The 21,335-nt window shown below is 40.3% G+C and overlaps 1 long non-coding RNA gene across 1 annotated transcript; it reads left to right on the top strand.

Moving 5' to 3' along the window:
• The first annotated feature begins 1,156 nt into the window (after positions 1 to 1,156).
• LOC101902059 (uncharacterized) lies at positions 1,157 to 19,807 on the top strand. Its single transcript, XR_003035689.2, has 4 exons — positions 1,157 to 1,476; positions 14,171 to 14,250; positions 14,561 to 14,704; positions 17,982 to 19,807. It is a non-coding gene; the product is annotated as an uncharacterized lncRNA (long non-coding RNA).
• Positions 19,808 to 21,335: the final 1,528 nt, after the last annotated feature.

Genomic DNA, 21,335 nt, shown 5'->3' with positions numbered 1-21,335 from the left:
TAAACTCTTTCAGCCTTAGTTTTTTCATTTGAGACTTGGGAATAATGCTTTCTATTTCTTGAGATAATGCACAGCAACATAGGTGGTTGCAAGAAGTAAAGCAACTCTAGTCTGTAATGATTTAGCCTGGGACTTGGCTCATAAAAAACACTCATCCAAAAACAGAACTACTATTATATTGATGTCCTCTGTAATATCGAGCTTCCCAGTGGTGCTAGTAATAAAGAATTCTCCTGCCAGTGCAGGAGACGTAAGAAACACAGGTTCGATCCTTGGGTCAGGAAGATCTGCTGGAAGAGGGCACAGCAACTCACTCCAGTATTCTTGCCTGGAGAATCACATGGGCAGAAGAGCCTGGCAGGCTGCAGTCCATAGGGTCCTACAGAGTTGGACATGACTGAGGCCACTTAGCACACCCACAATTTTATATGTATTAATCTTATTCCTTGCCCTCTGTCCAAATTTCAAAAGAAAAAGTGATATCCCTTCCCAGTTGTTCTTTATCTTTTTGGGTTCTAGACCTTATTGAGAATCTACTGAAAGCAGTGGACACGTTGCTTTACTCCACACTTTTTCTGAATCCCTAGTAGGGGCTCCTTCAGTGACAAATTCTTGGCAGGGCCCCTCGATCAATTGATCGCCACCCTGTTGCTTCTTATTTTTGTTTGCTCCTTCTAACTTTATCTTGGTGTAACCTCTACTACTCTTGAGCAACAGAACGAATTCAGTGTTTTACCATTGATTGTGGAGGAGAAATTGCATAGAATAAAGTAAATGGACACTAGCCTTCTTTGTCCTCCTGGAGTTCACAGTGTAAGATGGATAATGGGAATGTGCATCTGAGGATGTAGAGAGAATTGTGCCTGACATTGAACAGTAATGTGAGTTAAATAAGGAAACACATAAATATTTGACATAGGTCTCGTGTTTCTCTGACTTCCTCTTCTTCCTCTTTTGGGTTCTTTGAACCAAACCATCAAACCTCTTTTGGGGGATTTTCACTTGTGGTGACCACCAAGTTCAGAAAGGTCTAAAAGAAGTGGTGGGAACCTTTTTCCTTGGGGGCATCTAAAAATTGTATCTGGACAAAGTGTTAGAGCCAAGCTTTGGAGTAGACAGACCGGGCCCCTAGGGAGCAAGGCAAGGAAGTGATGTCATAGAGTGATCTCTGGCTTCTTTGGCAGAGGTGACTGGGCAGGACCCAGGGATCGGGGTGGACATGTTTGGGAAATGTGTGTGAGATCACGTCAGGCCCCGTGGACATGGTGGAGGAGGGAGGCCTGTGAGAAAGAGGCAGTTGGCTTTGCCCATCTCGATCGTGTCCTGAGGAACGCTGGGACAGGAAATGCCCAGCGTTTCTTTACTGTTTACTGGACGCCAGACCCACAGATTTGGAAAGTTGCCTTGGGAGTCATGAAAAGATGAAGGGAGAAGGAGGAGGAGCACTGGTTTTCTGCCTTTTGTGGGACTGCCCTGGTAAGTGCTCGGGGATAGGGTATGTGGAAGATTTTGTAGAAACTTCTAGATAGGGGGTTCCCTGGTGGCTCAGACAGTAGTAAAGAATCCACCTGCAATGCGGAAGACCTGGGTTTGACCCCTGGGTTGGGAAGATCCCCTGGAGGATGGCATGGCAACCCACTCCAGTATTATTGCCTGGAGAATCCCCATGGACAGAGGAGCCTGTCAGGCTACAGTCCATAGGGTCGCGAAGAGCTGGACATGACTAAGCGACTGAGCACATAGCACAGAGCAGTTAGGGCATGGTGTGAATTACAAGTTCTTGGAAAAGCTTCCAAATATTTCCCTAATTCTTTAGAGTACTATCCGTTTAGACATAAGCATTGCCCTCTTCCAATAGCCCTATGTTAATTAACTATGAGTATAGTTATGCATCAAGCCTGTGTCAGGCTAATTCACAGGCATCATCTTATTTAACCCTGCATACAACACTTTTGTAGAAGACACTATTGGCTCTAATTCACAGGTGAGGAAACTGAGGATAAGAGTGATTTATTAATTTGCTCAAGATTATTCAGAGATGGGATTAGAACAGATATGGTTTGACTTAAAGGTGGCACTTTTCACCTCTCAGATAACCTGAGTTTGACTGTAGGCTGACCTCACAGATAAAGTGACAGGAATTTCTGGGTATCTCAGCAGGTCAGAGACCTTGGTCAGAGAGACAGAATTTGTTCTGATCTGTGTGCTACCACACAATGTGGGTCCTTCTCTGGGTGAGATCTGAGGACTGCATCTTTCCTGCTAACCCCTCCCTGGGAACCTCAAGTGAGGGCAAGAGCTTGTATCAGGCTTGAGCCTTACTTCTTCCAAGAAGAAGCGTAGGGGACCTGATTTAAAAATTGCCTTTAAGGACTGCAAAAGTTATTAATCTTATGATGGAAATCAACTGTTGTCTGTCTATCTCAGAGAGAGAGACAGAGAGAGCAGATATAGCCTCCTAAGACAGCATGAAAGATATCATTTAGACCTAAGGAAGTAGCTTATTAAACATCAGATTAAATTCAAGTTGCTGCCATTTCCTAGCTTTGTCACTTTGGGACTTTGTTTAGTTAAGCTTCTGTTTATTTGTAAAATGTGGATTTTAATAATTCCTATGAGGATTAAATGAAACTTTGCCTGGTCATAGAAAGCTCTCAGCTAGTTATTGTTGATGTTCTGTATATCTTAAAAACATACAACAGGATTCTCAGTATCTGGAATATGTAGGTACAGATCTTCCTAGTTGATCTCTCGCTGATACTTTCAACCTCTTACTTGCCAGTTGATATAGCTGATTTCTTTTTTCTTCCCTTATAAATACCCCTAAACAAACAGTGGCTGGAAAAATAACATAAATATAAAAGACACTAACATTTGTTGAGAGTTTTCTGTGTGCTAGGCTGGAGTTATGTGCTTTATATGCACTATTTCATTTTAATACAAGTATTTTGGCCAGTAGGTGGAAATAATATACCTGGCCTTTGAAAGGCAACTTGTGAGACTGGCTCTACTACACCTAGAGAGCTCAGGACCTGCTGGAAATATTTCTTCACACAGAGACTCAAAATGAGGTTGGAGACCACCAGTATGGGTGTTGGTGCCTTAGGGGTGGGGTGGGGTATGTGGGTGGTGGGTTCTATGAGCTTGCTGTGCAGAGGGAAAGGGAAACAGCTTGGCCCAGCCGGCAGGGCAGCTCACATCAGAGGTGACCAATCATGCCCTAGAAAGGCAGGAAAGGAAGGGGAGACCTATGTGAAATTCCACTGGCTCCCAAAACTTCAGAGAACCAGAGTCATGAGAAGGGAAAGAAGAAGGGAGGGAAAAGGGCAGGGAACAGACTTCAGTAAATATATATTTTCAAGTGAATCCCAGGAGTGGAGTGGAAGGTAAAAAAGAAAAAAAAAAAAAAAAAAAATTCAGGGACTTCCCTGGTGGTCCTGTGGCTAAAATTTTGCATTCCCATTGCAGGGGGTCCTGGTTCTATCCATGGTCAGGGAACTAGATCCCACATGCCTCATCTAAAGATACCACACACTGCAACAAAGATCAAAGGTCTCATGTGCTGCAAATAAGATCCAGCAGAGCCAAATAAATAAATAAACAAAAATAAATATTAACAAAACACTCATAAACCTTAAAAAAAAAAAATCAGTCTAGAGCTGTTTTCTCTCAAGTCAGTCTGGGGAACTTGTCCCTAAAACAACTGGACCAACTCCAGGTATAAAAGCTCAGATCTTTTGTTGTCACCTGAAAACTTTAGTAGGTTCCTTCTCTCAGTCTGGAGGATTGCCCACTTTACCTCTTCTTGGTGCTGCTCCATTGGGAACCTGGGAATTTAGACAGAAATAAAGAGCCACTTAGCAGGTAAAAGTTTGCCTACCCAGATGCTCAAACTTTATTGAGCATAAGAGCCACCTAGAGTAGCCTTAAAATGCAGATCTTGGGACCTAGCAATATATATATATATATATATATATATATATATATATGTAATTTTTTTTTTTTTTGAGTTGTGAGTTACATTTTATTTAGGAAGACAGCATTTCAGACAGCTCTGAGAAATAGCTCCAAAGAGGTAGAAGGGAAGGTCAGTACATATATGATTTTGGTGAAGGGGGAGTACATACAATCAAGCACATATTTTTTTGCAAAAGGTTTCTGTTAGTCACAAGGAGCAGACATCAGCATGAAGAATTTTAGTTCTTTTCTAGATATGAGGAGGTACAAGAATTGTAGCCCAAGATACTTTGATCCAGTAGGTATGAAGTGAGGTCCAGGAATTTATATTTTTCACAAGTAACCCGTTTTTCATGTGTCTTCTGCTGCAGAAGATCAGCAGACCATATTTTGAGAAATGTCATTTTAGTCCATCATTCCCATTTTACAGATCATCAAATGGAGGCCCAGAAAGTACAAATGACTTTGCTGAATGTCTCATAGGTGGGTTCTTGGAAGGTGTAGGTCTTAACCTTAGATTGTCTGCATACCAGTACTACTAGTTTTGCTTTGGCTAGACCCATTAAAAATGACTCCACTTGCTGTGGTTTGTTCCTTGCCAGGGGCCCATGGTTCTTCACATCTCAAGTCAGGGGTCAATTCCTCCGGGAAGATTGTCTTTCCCCTCCCCACCCCAGTTTAGGTGAGGTTCCTTTTTTCTCTGCTCTCAGAAAACCACATCTCTCTCCTTCATGGCATTCCACCTGGTTTGTGTTTTATACTCACACTTTCATGTGATTATTGGATCAATATCTGCCTCTCTCTCTAGATTTCAGACTCAATGAGAGCAGGCACATTGTTTCTTTTTGCTCATCTGAGGAGCCAGTACACTGTCTGATGGATTCTATGTGCTCCATAAATATTTATTAGGTGAGTAATGGAATGAATGAGTGGATGAAAAGTGCAGGTTGATTTCAGACTTAACTGAAACACAAAATAAGGGAAAATTTGTGAAACTTTTGTCCTTCAATGGACTTTCTCTAGACATTTTTTTTTTGTTCTTGTTTTTGACCCACTTTTTTGATCCCAACATCTAATCCCATCCCTAAAACCAGAGCTTCTTATAGGCAAAATTGTGTAGAAGGAAGTTTGATTTGTTTGGTTGTCTGTCTTTCTTTACTCTTTCTATTTTTCCAGTGAATTTTGTGTTGGAAATCCACTCTCCTCCTGCAATCTTCCCTTCCTTTCAACTCTAACCCTTGTCCAAGATCCCAATGCTCTCTGACAGGTGTGAGGTGATATCTCACTGTGGTTTTGATTTGCATATTTCTCTGATGATTAGTGATCCTGAACATCTTTTCATGTGTCTGTTGGCCATTTGTATGTCTTCTTTGGAAGAATATCTATTTAGGTCCTCTGCCCATTTTTAAATTGGGTTGTTTATTTTCTTGATATTGAGTTGTGTTAGTTCTTTGTATATTTTGGATATTAATCTCTTACTGGATAGACTGTTTGCCAATATATTTTCCTATTCAGTAGGCTGCCTTTTTATTTTACTGATAGTCTTCTTTGCTGTGCAAAAAGCTTTTAGTTTGATATAGTCCCATGTGTTTATTTTTGCTTTTGTTTTCCATAAAAAAGACAACAAATAAGTGTTGGCAAGGATGTAGAGAAAAGGGAACCCTCTTGCGCTATTGGTAGAAATGTGAATTGGTGCAGCCACCATGGAAAACAGTATGGATCTTCATAAAAAATTAAAAATAGAATTGCCATATAATCCAGCAATTGCACTTCTGGGTATTTACCCAAAGAAAACAAAAGTGCTAATTAGAAAAGATATATGCACTCCAATGTTCACTGCAGCATTATTTACAATAGCCAAGATACAGAAGCAACTTAAGTGCCCATAGATAGAATGGATAAAGATGTGATATATGTATACACACAAACACACACCCAGTGGAAAATTATTCATCTGATAAGAAAAGGAAATCTTGTCATTTGTAACAACATGGATGGATCTAGAGTATATTATGCTCAGTGAAATAAATCAGATAGAAAAAGACACTGCATGATCTCATTTATATGTGGAATCTAAAAAACAAACAAAACAAAAGGAAAACAGACTAATAGGTATAGAGAAGAAACAGAATGAAGAGAGATGACAGGGTAGACAAAATAGGAGAAAGGGATGAAGAGGTACAGATCTCCAGTGATAAAATAAACAAGTCACAGGGATGTAATATCCAACATAAGGAATATGGTCAGTACTGTAGTAATGGCTCTGTTTGGGGACAGATGGTTGCTAGCCTTATTGTGGTGATCATTTCATAATGTATGTAAATGACAAATCATTATGGAGCATACCTGAAACTAACATAATATTGTACAGCCACTGTATTTCAATAAAAATAAAATTCCCAGTGCTCTCAGATTGCTTCCAGACACCCCTAATCCTGACCTTTCTAACCTGCTTCTGATCAAAGTCTACCTATCCAATGTCCTATTTCCTGAATGCCCTGTGCATAGCAGGACAACTCTTTAAAGTGACAGCTTCCTGTCAACAGTGGATAATCACCTAATCTGTTGTTCCTTATCCTCCCCTTTAATCTGATCATCATTCTCTTAACCTAAGAGCTGGTCAAACCTTTGATATTAGGAATAATCCTCTATGGAGCCCAAAAAGCAGTGATAGGAGGTTTCTAATGATTAGCAAGTGTTTATCAAGCCCTGTGTTAGGGTCTGAGGGACATATGAAGATGAACAAAGAGCATTTCTTCCTCCCAAGGATCTTCATGGGAAGGCAAGCATTCAATAATGGTGCAGGAGACTTTAGTTGCTTGTCGAATATATGATGGTAACAACATTATGAGTTTAAATTAGATGATGTCTATAACATACTTTGTATTAGGCTGGACACATAGTAGGCCCAGCCAGTAATGCTAATTCTTCTCTCTTAGGGAGGGAGAGATTTCTCAGGGCTGGAGTCAGCTAACTGGTCTCCACTGAGGAGGGCACTCTTTTAGGAGCTCTGGGAGCATGTTCAACTTCTGAAGAAACTCTCTCAACTACATAAATGTGCCCATTTTTTATTCAGAACTGATTTCTATTAAGCAATAATTACAGAAAAAGAATATATATATACATATACAGTTGAATAACTGAATGACTTTGCTGTATACATGAAACTAACACAATGCAGTAAGTCTACTTCAGTTAAAAAAAAAATTACAAACAAACAAACAAAAAACTGAATTTCCCTGGTGATCCAGTGGTTAAGAATCTGCCAATGCAGGGGACACTGGGTAGATGTCCACAGGCCTGGGAGCAACGAAGCCCGTGTGCCACAACTGCTGACGCCCACTTACCCTAGAGCTCATTCTCTGCAACAAGAGAAGCCACTGCAGTGAGAAGCCCATGAACCACAAGGAAGAGTAGCCCCTGCTTGCGGCAACTAGAGAAAGTAGCAGTTGACTCTAGAACAACGCGGGTGGGGAGAGGGGCTGAGAAGGAGCTTAGGGGTCAAGACAGAAGGGTTTGCAGTCAGCCTTGGTCTTCTGTATCCACAGATCAATTGGGGATTGTGTAGTTATGTTACATAGTACATATTCACTGAAAACAAATCTGTGTAAGAGTATCCATAGAGTTCAAAGCTGTGTTGTTCAAGAGTCTCTTCACATTCAGGCAGATCTCCTAGGACCCAGCTGATCTGCACCTTTTCACTTGCTGTATGTACACAGAAGGGGAGAGAATCATAACTGGAAGAGACTGCAGAGGTTGTGTGACCCTTCTCTCATTTACGATAGTGGAATTGAGGCCAGACAAGTGACATGACCATGGTCATTCAGAGCCAGAACTGGGACTGAGGCTTCAAATATCCAGCCCCAAACTCTTAAAATTCAACATATCTAATATAACTGTATATTATTTGCATTATTTAACCACTAAATGAAAACAGCTTTTAAAAAATTATCAAACTATGTGCTTATGGTAAACTTCTGGAAAAGATAGAAAACAAAAGAGAAATCAACTTCTTATTCCACTATCCAGAGAAAGCATCTCTGTAAACATTTTGGCAAATGTTTTAAGACCACACATAAACACACACATCCTGCTTGGGCCCTTAGCCTCCATTCCACATCCCTTTGTGCCCACTACTGTCTGCTGGGCTTAGGCTGACCTTCCCTTCCAGCTCTAGAAGTGGACACTCTGACCCAATCGGAGCCAATGAGAGCCCAGGGACTCCTTGTTCATGGGATTTGAGAATTAGACTACAAAGCATTTAGAGTAAGTTCTGGAAGTATTCCAGCCATCATGCAACGACAGTGAGGGCACCTGTCTGGCTCTGGAGCTGAATGGAGCTGAATGATAGTGTCTCTCCTTCCCCTAGGACTTAGTAGAATAATCCCTGTGCATTATAGTAACTAGCTGGCTATTAACCAGTGACTTTGATTCTCAGTAGAAGCACTTTGAGCAAGTCACTTTATCTCTCTGGGCTCAGTTTCCTCATCTTTAAAGTGGGATAAATACTTTGGAGATTATAGTGAGAACAAGTTATTATTGCTGCTCTCAGTACAAATAATAATAATGACATTTACAACTGCCTCTGTTAATTGTTTGCTGTGATCAGGACTTAAGCCAAGCAGTTTAATATAATGTTTCATTTACTCTTCACACCCGCAGAGAGTAGAAGGGGGATCTGCCTATGCTTGCCTGTGTAATGGTGAAGGAATGAAGTACAGAACCAGATTCCAGCTGCCCTGGTTCCTGTCACAGTCATTTTGCTAACTGATCCCTTCTGTCTCTCTGAATGTCTGGTAGGAGGATCTTGGTGCATTTCAGAACCTCTTGGCTGGAGGCCACCTTTGCCCTCTACAGGGGACAGGACCTTGGTTCCAAACTAGAGAGAGGGAAGTGCTGGCTGGGCTGTCGCTGGGAGGCTGGGACACTGGCCAGAGCCTTCTCTGTCTGCAGTGCCCCTCTTTCTGGCTGGGCCCCAGGGTTCCCTAAGTAACCACAGGGACACAGCATAGATTTATGGCCCCGCTGCTCCTGAGCAAGTACCTGACATGTTCTGTCTGAGAGCGATGGTGTCTGGCTCCAGATGACTCATCAGGAGGAGAACAGACACATGCAGGCAGCACAGAAGGAAGGAAAATCCACTTCTCACCTCCCCAAAGCTAGGAGACCAAGAGGAATCACTCTATCACACAGGCTGTTCAAAGGGCAGATGTTCAAGACTCCCACTTTATAGATGAGGACATCTGCTCCTTCATGGAGTACATGAGCATTGGTTGAGCTTTGTGCCAGGCTGGGTTAGATCATGTGGGGAACACAAACATGGAAAAAACATAGACTCTGCCATCAACAATGCTGAACTAAGCAAAGGGAGAAGACATGAAACAGGGAACCATCACCAGGGAGGGATGTCAAAGTGTGGCAGGGCTCCAGAGAGTCAGCATGTCAATCATTTGTATTTAAGTAGGTTCAACTTCACTTCACCTCACTTCACTTCATTCTTTTAGCATCCAGTAGGTGCTGAGGACAGCCAAGATGAACAAGAAACCCCTCAAGAAACTTTTAGAAAAGTGTTGGGATGAAACAGAGAAGTCAGGACATTTCTCTCTCATCCTCTTTCTCAGGAGTTCTTCCATAGCTCCTGCTGCACCAGACAGGTTCAACAATGTCTATCTCAGTCTCTACCTGTTACCTCCACCTCCATCTATACATACGTATTTCTCAATGGCTTGCTATATACCAGCATGAACTTTCTATAAAGTATTACGCCAAAGAGATTTAACTCACAATAGCAAATAAATATGTAACACCCAGGAATAACTTTAACAAGAAATGTACAGGACCTAAATGGAAAAAATGACACAATTTTAGTACGGAGAATGAAAGAGGTCTTGAACAAACAGAAAGATTTATTATCCTTCTGGAAGTCTTGTAAAGATGTCAATGTCCCACAGTTTAATCTATTAATTTAAGGCAATTCCATCCAAAATATCAATGGGATTTGGAAGGAACTTAACAAAATGATTCCAAAGTACTTCTGGAAGAATAAATGCTTAAGAATAGCCTTTTTTTTTTTTTTCAAAAAAGGAAGGCTACATGGAGGGAATTGCCCTGCTGCTGCTGCTGCTGCTGCTGCTGCTAAGTCGCCTCAGTCGTGTCCGACTCGGTGTGACCCCATAGACGGCAGCCCACCAGGCTCCCCCGTCCCTGGGATTCTCCAGGCAAGAACACTGGAGTGGGTTGCCATTTCCTTCTCCAATGCATGAAAGTGAAAAGTGAAAGTGAAGTCGCTCAGTCATGTCCAACTCCCAGTGACCCCATGGACTGCAGCCTACCAGGCTCCTCCGTCCATGGGATTTTCCAGGCAAGAGTACTGGGGGGGGGTGGGGTGGGGTTTGCCATTGCCTTATCCAGGGAATTGCCCTACTAGATTCAAATGCTGGATAATGAGACTGGCAGAGGGTAGGCTCGCAGATCACTGGAAGAGCATAGATCATCTGAAACAAGATCAACTATGCATGAAAATTAATATATGATAAAGGTGACATTAATATGTGATAAAATTGACAAAAATGGTGTCAGTTTTGGATATTTGGAAAAAAATAAAGTTAGAGCCTTACTTCTCACCTTACAATATAATATATATATATTTATAAATATAAATTCCACACAAATAGAGATTGAATGCAAGCATCTAAATCATGAAAATACTAAAAGAAAGCATAGGTGCATAGTTTCAGCTTCTTAGGGTTAGGGAAATTCTTTTTAGCAATGGCATTAATATCAGAAACCATAAAAGAAAGAATATGACTATAAATAAAAATGTAAAACTTATGTGGCAAAACCTCTCACATTATCAAGTTAAATCACAAAAGATATATTTAGAACATACATTCAACTTGTTTAAATAATAGGTAATTAACATTAGATATTTAAAAAATTCTTTTGATCAATCACAAAAAGGTGAGTAACATTCATTATAAAAATGTGAAAATGATATGAATGTATAAATCATAAATAAAATACATGAGTGATCAATAATCATATAAAATTTGTATATTAATAAAGGGCATGTAAATTGTATACAGTGGAAGTGAGAAATAGATTTAAGGGACTAGATCTTATAGACAGAGTGCCTGATGAACTATGGATGGAGGTTCATGACACTGTACAGGAGACAGGGAGCAAGACCATCCCCAAGAAAAACAAATGCAAAAAGGCAAAATGGCTGTCTGAGGAGGCCTTACAAATAGCTGTGAAAAGAAGAGAAGGGAAAAGCAAAGGAGAAAAGGAAAGATATAAGCATCTGAATGCAGAGTCCCAAAGAATAGCAGGGAGAGATAAGAAAGCCTTCTGCAGCGATCAATGCAAAGAAATAGAGGAAAACAATAGAATGGGAAAGACTAGAGATCTCTTAAAGAAAATTAGAGATACCAAAGGAACATTTCATGCAAAGATGGGCTCGATAAAGGACAGAAATGGTATGGACCTAACAGAAGCAGAAGATATTAAGAAGAGGTGGCAAGAATACACAGAAGAACTATACAAAAAAGATCTTCACAACCCAGATAATCACAAAGGTGTGATCACTCACCTAGAGCCAGATATCCTGGAATGTGAAGTCAAGTGGGCCTTAGGAAGCATCACTACGAACTAAGCTAGGGGAGGTGATGGAATTTCAGTTGAGCTAATTTCAAGTCCTAAAAGATGATGCTGTGAAAGTGCTGCACTCAGTATGTCAGCAAACCTGGAAAACTCAGCAGTGGCCACAGGACTGGAAAAGGTCAGTTTTCATTCCAATCCCAAAGAAAGGCAATGCCAAAGAATGCTCAAACTACCGTACAACTGTACTCATCTCACACTTTAGTAAAGTAATGCTCAAAATTCTCCAAGCCAGGCTTCAGCAGTATGTGAAGTATGAACTTCCAGATGTTCAAGCTGGTTTTAGAAAAGGCAGAAGAACCAGAGATCACATTGCCAACATCCACTGGATCATTGAAAAAGCAAGATATTTCCAGAAAAACATCTGTTTCTGCTTTATTGACTATGCCAAAGCCTTTGACTGTGTGGATCACAACAGACTGTGGAAAATTCTGAAAGAGATGGGAATACCAGACCACTTGACCTGCCTCTTGAGAAACCTATATGCAGGTTAGGAAGCAAAAATTAGAACTGGACATGGAACAATAGGCTGGTTCCAAATAGGAAAAGGAGCACGTCAAGGCAGTGTATTGTCACCCTGCTTATTTAACTTATATGCAGAGGACATCATGAGAAATGCTGGGCTGGAAGAAGCATAGGCTGGAATCAAGATTGCCAGGAGAAATATCAATAACCTCAGATATGCAGATGACACTACCCTTATGGCAGAAAGTGAAGAAGAACTAAAAAGCCTCTTGATGAAATTGAAAGAGAAGAGTGAAAAAGTTGGCTTAAAGCTCAACATTCAGAAAAACTAAGATCATGGCATCCCATCACTTCATGGGAAATAGATGGGGAAACAGTGGAAACAGTGGCTGACTTTATTTTTCTGGGCTCCAAAATCACTGCAGATGGTGATTGCAGCCATGAAATTAAAAGACGCTTACTCTTTGGAAGGAAAGTTATGACCAACCTAGACAGTATATTAAAAAGCAGAGATGTTACTTTGTCAACAAAGGTCCGTCTAGTCAAGGCTGTGGTTTTTTCAGTAGTCATATACAGATGTGAGAATTGGACTATAAAGAAAGCTGAGCATTGAAGAATTGATGCTTTTGAACTGTGGTGTTGGAGAAGACTCTTGAGAGTCCCTTGGACTGCAAGGAAATCCAACCAGTCCATCCTAAAGGAGATCAGTCCTGGGTGTTAATTGGAAGGACTGTTGTTGAAGCTGAACTCCAATACTTTGGCCACCTGATGTGAAGAACTGACTCATTTGAAAAGATCCTGATGCTGGGAAAGGTTGAGGACAGGAGGAGAAGGGGTCAACAGAGGATGAGATGGTTGGATGGCATCACCGACTCAATGGACATGAGTTTGGGTAAACTCTGGGAGTTGGTGATAGACAGGGAGGCCTGGCGTGCTGCAGTTCATAGGGTCTCAAAGAGTCGGACACAACTGAGCAACTGAACTGAACTGAACTGAAATTGTATAACCATGATATCTGGATTTTACCTACTGGACAGACAGTAAAGAATAAAACTGAGTCTAGAAAGTCTGTAAAGGGTGAGGAAAATTGTTTCATACAGTGATGGTGGGCATGTAACCTGGCACATTGCTAAGGGGCATTTGACAATATATATCAAAGGACTTGAAAATATGAAAGTCCTTTAACACAGCAATCCCACTTGTTGAAATTTATCTTACTAAAACAAGCAAACAAATGTGTAAAGATCTGTCATCATGGTTTTTTATATAAAAGCAAAGACACACACATGCATACTCGCAACCTGATTGGAAGCAGCTTAAATGTCTGCCAAGGGGGAACTGGTTAAGACATTACTATAAGCTTACACAGAGAATGCCATGAGGCCTTTTAATGACAATGATGTAGAATCATGTTGTGTATATTTAATGACATTTTGCTCATAAAATATTGAAAGTGAAAAAAACTGGGATGCCACACTGTATAAATGGCTCAAATCTACTTTTATATAAATGTTTAGATGCTTTAAAAAGAGGTAATAAGCAGATAGACAAATATTAGTTGAGATTGTATCTGAATAGGTAGAAAGATTATAGGTGATTTCATAATTTTCCATATTTTCTGAAGGTATTCTTTTTTTTTTTTTCCAAACAGCAGGCCTGTAATCAACTGTCTCCCTCCCCCTGCAAAAATTTTTTGAAAGGATGAAGTCAATTGGAGTCAAATCTACTGAATAATATAGGAATCAGGATGGAAGGCTTTTTTACTTAGATCCACTAAAGCTGGACTTACCCATTTCCTCACAAACAGTTTGGCTTATTTTGTTCCTTCTGCTTGAAGTATTCATTTCAAGTTTCCTTCCACTTAATCCCAGTCCTCTCCACTGATTAGAGTCCCACCAGCCTTGGAGGGTTAGCTAAATCCCTGTGGACCTCCCTGGCCCTTGTAGCTGGATCCGCTTGCTCCTTCCTCAAATTCTCCCACAGCAGCTCTGGCGCCATCCGACACAGCTTCGGCACTGTCCACAGCTGCCCCTGGGTGTCACAGTTTCTTTGGAACCTGTCCAAAGAACAATTGCCCCTGTCTTCACAGGAGATTCAAGATGGAGTTCTGCAGAATGGGATGAGGGTGGGGAAGCCCCAACTGAGAGAACAAAGACATCAAGTTGAAAGGTAGGTCAATGCTCACATCCAGGAAGGTCTAAATGCAGGAATCAGGCAGTGACCAAATCTGGCTGGGTGGACTTAAACTGGAACCAGAGACGTGAGACCTACCAGGACCATGTACTTATAAGGACCCTTGGTTCTAGAAAACTAGTTCCAAGTGGATTAAGTGAAAACAGCAATTTACTGTGTTAGTTGAGTATCATAAGCAATTTAAAACCTGGCATGTATCTGCGCTTCAGGAGCAATTGGACTCAGGGTTCAAGACCCTTTGAATAACTCCTCACATACCTTATTTCATCTTTGTTTCTTTCCACAGGATGAAACCCTCTTCCTGTGATTAACAAGATGAGAAACAAGGCCACAAAAAGTCCCAGTTTTTATACCTTAGCATGTGGGCAGCCACAAAAAGCCTGGGTCCTTTACATCAGTCTTGTCCCAAAACTTCCATGGAAGGGTTCAGGTAAATCTGAGGGTCGGGGTTTATATCTGAACCAATCAGCTGTCACTAGGCAATGGCTTCTGTCATTGGATAGGCTTTGGTAGGCGACCAGCCCTGAATCATCAACACTGGCCAGGGAAAGGGCATCACATTTTTATGGGATGGCACCCATGGAGACCATATGGATAAGAGAGGAACAGTTTTTAGTAAGGAGCCTTGTAGGTATTTACTTCAGAGCACATAAGGATCCAGAATGGAATGAAGGAAAGAAGAGCCTGACAGTTTGCCTAGAAAACCATTTAACATTTGAATATTATTTTTATGATCCATCCAGCATATAATGTTTGATTTGATTGGACATCTGCCTTATTTTTTCCTTCTAAATTATAAATGCTTTGAGGTTCTGGACTTTTTTGTTGTCATTGTTGTTGCCCATCTCTCAGTGAGAGATTCTCTCCCAAGTCTCTAGCTTAGCTTCTATTCACTGATACTAACATCAGATAGTGAGAAAACTCCCAAGCAAAAGGAGCAGTCAATACTGCCAGGATAATGTCATAGAATGTTTTAAAGATTAAATGAGGTAACATATAAAATCCTTAGATAGTGACTGGCATCTTGCAAATGGTCAATAATTAGTAATAAAAATTATAATAAAATATTTAAAAATCACCTTGTTGGAATATATAAACATATGTTTAACGTGCTAACAGCCTCTAATGTCTATATTCTTGATTTAACCCCTAGGTTACGAATGTAAGTCAGAGGCATAATTTGCTGAGTATAATTGATAATTAGATGCTTATCAGATGGTGGGAATGTAAACTGATACAGCCATTATGGAGAACAGTATGGATATTCCTTTAAAAGCTAGGAATAAATCTACCATCAGATCAGATCAGATCAGTCGCTCAGTTGTGTCCGACTCTTTGCGACCCCATGAATCGCAGCACACCAGGCCTCCCTGTCCATCACTAACTCCCAGAGTTCACTCAGACTCATGTCCATCGAGTCAGTGATGCCATCCAGCCATCTCATCCTCTGTCGTCCCCTTCTCCTCCTGCCCCCAATCCCTCCCAGCATCAGAGTCTTTTCCAATGAAATCTACCATATGACCCAGTAATTCTACTATTGGGCACATACCCTGAGAAAGCCACAATTCTAATAGACACACATACCCCAAAGTTCATTGCAGCATTATTTACAATAGCCAGGACATGGAAGCAACCTAGATGTCCATCTATAGGTAAATGGATAAAGAAGATGTAGTACATATATACAATGGAATGTTAGTCAGGCATAGAAAGACTGAATTTGAGTCAGTTCTAGTGAGGTGGATGAACTTAGAGCCTGTTATACAGAGTGAAGTAAATCAGAAAGAGAAAAACAAATATTGTATATTAACTCATATATATCGAATCTAGAAAAATGGTATTGATGAACCTATTTGCAGGGAAGGGATGAAGATGCAGAAGTAGAGACTGGACTTGTAGACACAGTTGGGAAAGGAGAGAGTGGAATGAATGGAGAAAGTAGCATCAATATATATATACACCATCAGGTGAAAACTAGATAGCTGGTGAGAAGCTGCTATATAACACAGGGAAGCCAGCCTGGTGCTCTGTGATGACTTAGAAGGTGCAATGTGGGAGGGTAGGGGGCCCAAGAGGGAGAGTATATATGTATAATTATGGCTGATTTGCACTGTTGTATGGCAGAAACCAACACAACATTGTAAAGCAATTTTCCTCCAATTAAAAAAAAATTTTTTTTAAATACATAAAAAATCTGTTAAGCATATGGCTCCCCCACCAAAAAAGATACTTATCGTAGTTTCAATTGTCACACACACACACACACACACACTCTTTCTGGGGATCAGGTTCTGTGATCTAGTGACTTTTAAAATCTAAGGGCATAATTCTCTGTTATTATGCTTTATGACTATATCAGGAGTCTCTCTCTCTCTTTCTCTCTCTCTCTCTTTTCCCTTGTTTTCTGTGTTGGCAGGAAACCACTGAACGTGTTGGGTTGTGGTGGTGACAGGGTCAACAGGGACAATTCTTCAGTAGTTCTTACGGGTGATGCAGAAGCAGCCCAATACATTCGACAGAATCACAGACCAGCATAATTTGTTTCTTTCTTTAGAAATGTTTAAAAACATTATAGTTGATTTACAATACTATATTAGTTTCAGTATTTTAATAAATTATAATCCTTTTAAAATTATTATGAAATCATGACTACATTCTCTGTGCTGTATAATATACCCTTGTTGCGTATTTATTTTATACATAGCAGTTTATGTCTCTTAATCCCATACCACTATCTGGCTCCTTCCCCTCCTTCTCCCCACTGGAACTACTGACTTGTTCTCTGTATCTGTGAGTCTGTTTCTATTTTGTTATATTTGTTCATTTATTTTATATTTTAGATTTTACATATAAGTTATAACATATATCAAATATAGTATTTGTCTTATCTTACTAAGCATAATATACTTTAGGTCTGTCCACATTTTTGCAAATGCAGAATTTCACTATTTTTTATGTCTAGTAATATTTCATTGCATATATACGTATATATATATATATGCAGTATATATATATGGTATATAAGATGTTGTATATATCCATTCATATGTTGATGGACACTTAGGTTGCTTTCATATCTTGGTTATTGTAAATAATCCTGCATATATCAATAAACATTGAGATGCATATATCTTTTCAAATTACTGTTTTCATTTTCTTTGGATATATACTCAGAAGTGAAATTGCTGAATCATACAGTAGCTCTATTTTTAGTTCTTTGAGGAAATGCTGTACTACATACATTAGTGGCTGCACTAATTTACAATTTACATTCCCACCAATAGTGTATGAGAATTCCTCTTCTTCCACATTCTTGCCAATATTTGTTATTTGTAGACTTTTTGATAATACACATTTTGACTGGTATGAGGTGCTATCTCATTCTGGTTTTCATTTGCATTTTTCTGATGATTAATGATGTTGAGCATTTTTTCATGTGTCTGTTGGCCATTTGTATATCTTCTTTGAAAAAAATGTCTATTCAAGTCTTCTGCCCATTTAAAAAATTAGCTGGTTTGATTTTTTGATATTGAGTTATTTATAGGTTTTGAATATCAGCCCTTTATTGGTCATATAATTTGCAAATATTTTCTCCCATTCAATAGGTTGTCTTTTCATTTTGTTGATGGTTTCCTTTGTTGTACAAAAGCTTTTAAGTTTAATTAGATCTTATTTGTTTATTATTGCTTTTGTTTCTTTTGCCTTAGGCTTCTGCTGCTGCTGCTAAGTCGTTTCAGTCCTGTCCGACTCTGTGTGACCCCATAGACAGCAGCCCACCAGGCTCCCCGGTCCCTGGGATTCTCCAGGCAAGAACACTGGAGTGGGTTGCTATTTTCTTCTCCAAAGCATGAAAGTGAAAAGTGAAAGTAAAGTCACTCAGTCGTGTCCGAGTCTTAGCGACCCCATGGACTGCAGCCTACCAGGCTCCTCCGTCCATGGGGTTTTCCAGGCAAGAGTACTGGAGTGGGGTGCCATTGCCTTTTGCGTTTGCCTTCAGTTCAGTTCAGTTTAGTCGCTCAGTCGTGTCGGACTCTTTGCGACCCCATGAATCGCAGCACGCCAGGCCTCCCTGTCCATCACCAACTCCCGGAGTTCACTCAAACTCACGTCCATCGAGTCGGTGATGCCATCCAGCTATCTCATCCTCTGTCGTCCCCTTCTCCTCCTGCCCCCAATCCCTCCCAGCATCACAGTCTTTTCCAATGACTCAACTCTTCGCATGAGGTGGCCAAAGTACTGGAGTTTCAGCTTTAGCATCAGTCCTTCCGAAGAACACCCAGGACTGATCTCCTTTAGAATGGACTGGTTGGATCTCCTTGCAGTCCAAGGGGCTCTCAAGAGTCTTCTCCAACACCACAGTTCAAAAGCATCAATTCTTCAGAGCTCAGCTTTCTTCACAGTCCAACTCTCACATCCATACATGACTACTGGAAAAACCATAGCCTTGACTAGACGAACCTTTGTTGGCAAAGTAATGTCTCTGCTTTTGAATATGCTATCTAGGTTGGTCATAACTTTCCTTCCAAGGAGTAAGCATCTTTTAATTTCATGGCTGCAGTCACCATCTGCAGTGATTTTGGAGCCCCCCAAAATAAAGTCTGACACTGTTTCCACTGTTTTCCCATCTATTTCCCATGAAGTGATGGGACCAGATGCCATGATCTTCGTTTTCTGAATGTTGAGCTTTAAGCCCACTTTTTCACTCTCCTCTTTCACTTTCATCAAGAGGCTTTTTAGTTCCTCTTCACTTTCTGCCATAAGGGTGGTGTCATCTGCATATCTGAGGTTATTGATATTTCTCCTGGCAATCTTGATTCCAGCTTGTGCTTCTTCCATCCCAGCGTTTCTCATGATGTCCTCTGCATATAAGTTAAATAAGCAGGGTGACAATATACAGCCTTGATGTTTGCCTTAGGAGACTAATTAAAAAAATATTGCTATGATTTATGTCAAAAAGTGTTCTGCCTGTGTTCTCTTCTAGGAGTTTTATGGTTTCAGGACTTACATTTAGGACTTACATTTACATACTGAGAGTTTGTTTTATTTTTTTTGGTATATGGTGTGAGAAAATGTTCTGATTTTCTTCTTTTACATGTAGCTCTCCCATTTTCCCAGAACCACTTATTGAAGAGACTGTCTTTTCTCCACTGTATATTATTGCCTCCCTTGTTATTGGTTATTTCTGAGTTCTCTATTTTGTTCTATTGATCTATATGTCTGTTTTTGTGTCAGTATCATAATATTTTGATTGCTGTAACTTTGTAGTATAGTTTGAAGTCAGGTAGCATAATATCTCCAACTTTGTTCTTTTTTTCTCAAGATTTCTTTGGCAATTCAAAGTCTTTCATGGCTCTATATAAATATTAGTATTATTTGTTCTAGTTCTGTGAAAAGTGTCATGGATATTTTGATAGGCATTGTATTAAATCTGTAGATTGCTTTGGGTTATATGGACATTTTGACAATACTAATTCTTCCAACCCAAGAGCATGGGATATCTGTTCATTTCTTTGTATCATTTTCAATTTCCTTCATCAATGTTTTATATTTTTAAGAGTATTTTATTCTTTTTGATGCAAGTGTAAAGGAGTTATTTTCTTAATTTCTCTTTCAGACAGTTTGTTATTAGTGTATAGAAAGGCAACAGATTGTTATATATTAATTTTGTATGCTAAAATTTACTGAATTTATTTATTAGTTCTAACAGTTTTTTGATGGAGACTTTAAGGTTTTCTACACATAGTACAATGTCATCTGCAAATAGTGACAGTTTTACTTCTCCCCTTCTAATTCAAACCAGCACAGCTGGTGGAATCATTGGCAGAACCAGTGGAGATACCACAGACCAGCCTTGCCCAGGGCTTCTCTGACTGTGGTTTGCCATCCTGGCCAGGCAGGAAGAGGAGAGAGGGAGGGAGAGGGGAAGGGAGAGAGAGAGGGAACAGGGAGGGGTGGTGAGTGTTATTAGCTTGATGGCATTGGAATTGGAGCTGTGCCAGCCCCTGGGCTCTCAGGCATACTTGTTTTTTCAGGTGCCAGTGTCCTCTGTTCTTATCCCGCTACTGAGCATTTTATAACTGGATAAGGAAGAGGTGGCCAAACTACTTACATATCCATGTAGATCAGAGTGACAGAGAAGGTCCCAGCAGGAGGGGACTTTGAAGATCATGGACCCAAACTATTCGTTTTAAAGATGAAAGCACTGGGAGTCTGGAAGGAAAATCTTGACTCAAATGTTTACCAACATGGACAGGTCTGGGTCCTTTTGAGGACCCAGATGGGACAACTCTGTGAAGAGTTACCTGCTGGCATTCAACCTTGAAGAGAGGTGGACAAAGATTTCAGGAAACTTGGAAGATCATTGGAGGAGACATTTCTGGAGATAGAGAAAGTTTTAAAAATCTGTTTAAATGACTACCTGTTTCATCCACATGTGGGGCTGGTCAAGATAGCCATAGGAGCCAGTGGGAGAGGCCAAGGAGTGCAGGGAAATAGCCCCTGGAGTCCAAAACTTCAGTTCCAGCTCTGCCACCTCCTTGCCGTGTGACTTTTGGTCAGTTGCTTGATTTTCTGAGCCTTGATTGCCTGCTCAGCTACATGGAGATAATAAAGCTGTTGTCAAAAGGTTTCAAAGGGTTTCTGGGGGAAAAAGTGAAAGGAAAGAAATGCAGGCAATTTCTAAATTGCCCATATTATATAAATAATTATTTGGGACTTGGACAGAGTTTGGTTAATGGAGCTTTTTTTTTTTTTTTAATCTATTTTTATTTATTTGGTTGTACTGGGTTTTAGTTGAGGCATGTGGGATCTAGCTGAGGCATGTGGGATCTAGCTCTCTGATGAGGGATCAAACGCTCCCTGCACTGGGAGCACAGTCGTAGCCACTGGACCACCAGGGAAGTCCCACATGAATTTTTTTTAATCACTTCAGAAGGGACTTCTTGGATTCTTATATGCTGGGCACTGAGTTAGACACTTCCCCCAATCACTGAATATGTTTAATGATCCTGCATCTGTCTTAGCAACCTGGAGGAATAAGATGCTTGATCTGCCCTGTCCTA

This window comes from Bos taurus, chromosome 7 (genome assembly GCF_002263795.3).
Source record: "Bos taurus isolate L1 Dominette 01449 registration number 42190680 breed Hereford chromosome 7, ARS-UCD2.0, whole genome shotgun sequence".
Classification (NCBI taxonomy): Eukaryota; Metazoa; Chordata; class Mammalia; order Artiodactyla; family Bovidae; genus Bos; species Bos taurus.
This window is presented reverse-complemented; position numbering and strand designations above follow the sequence as displayed.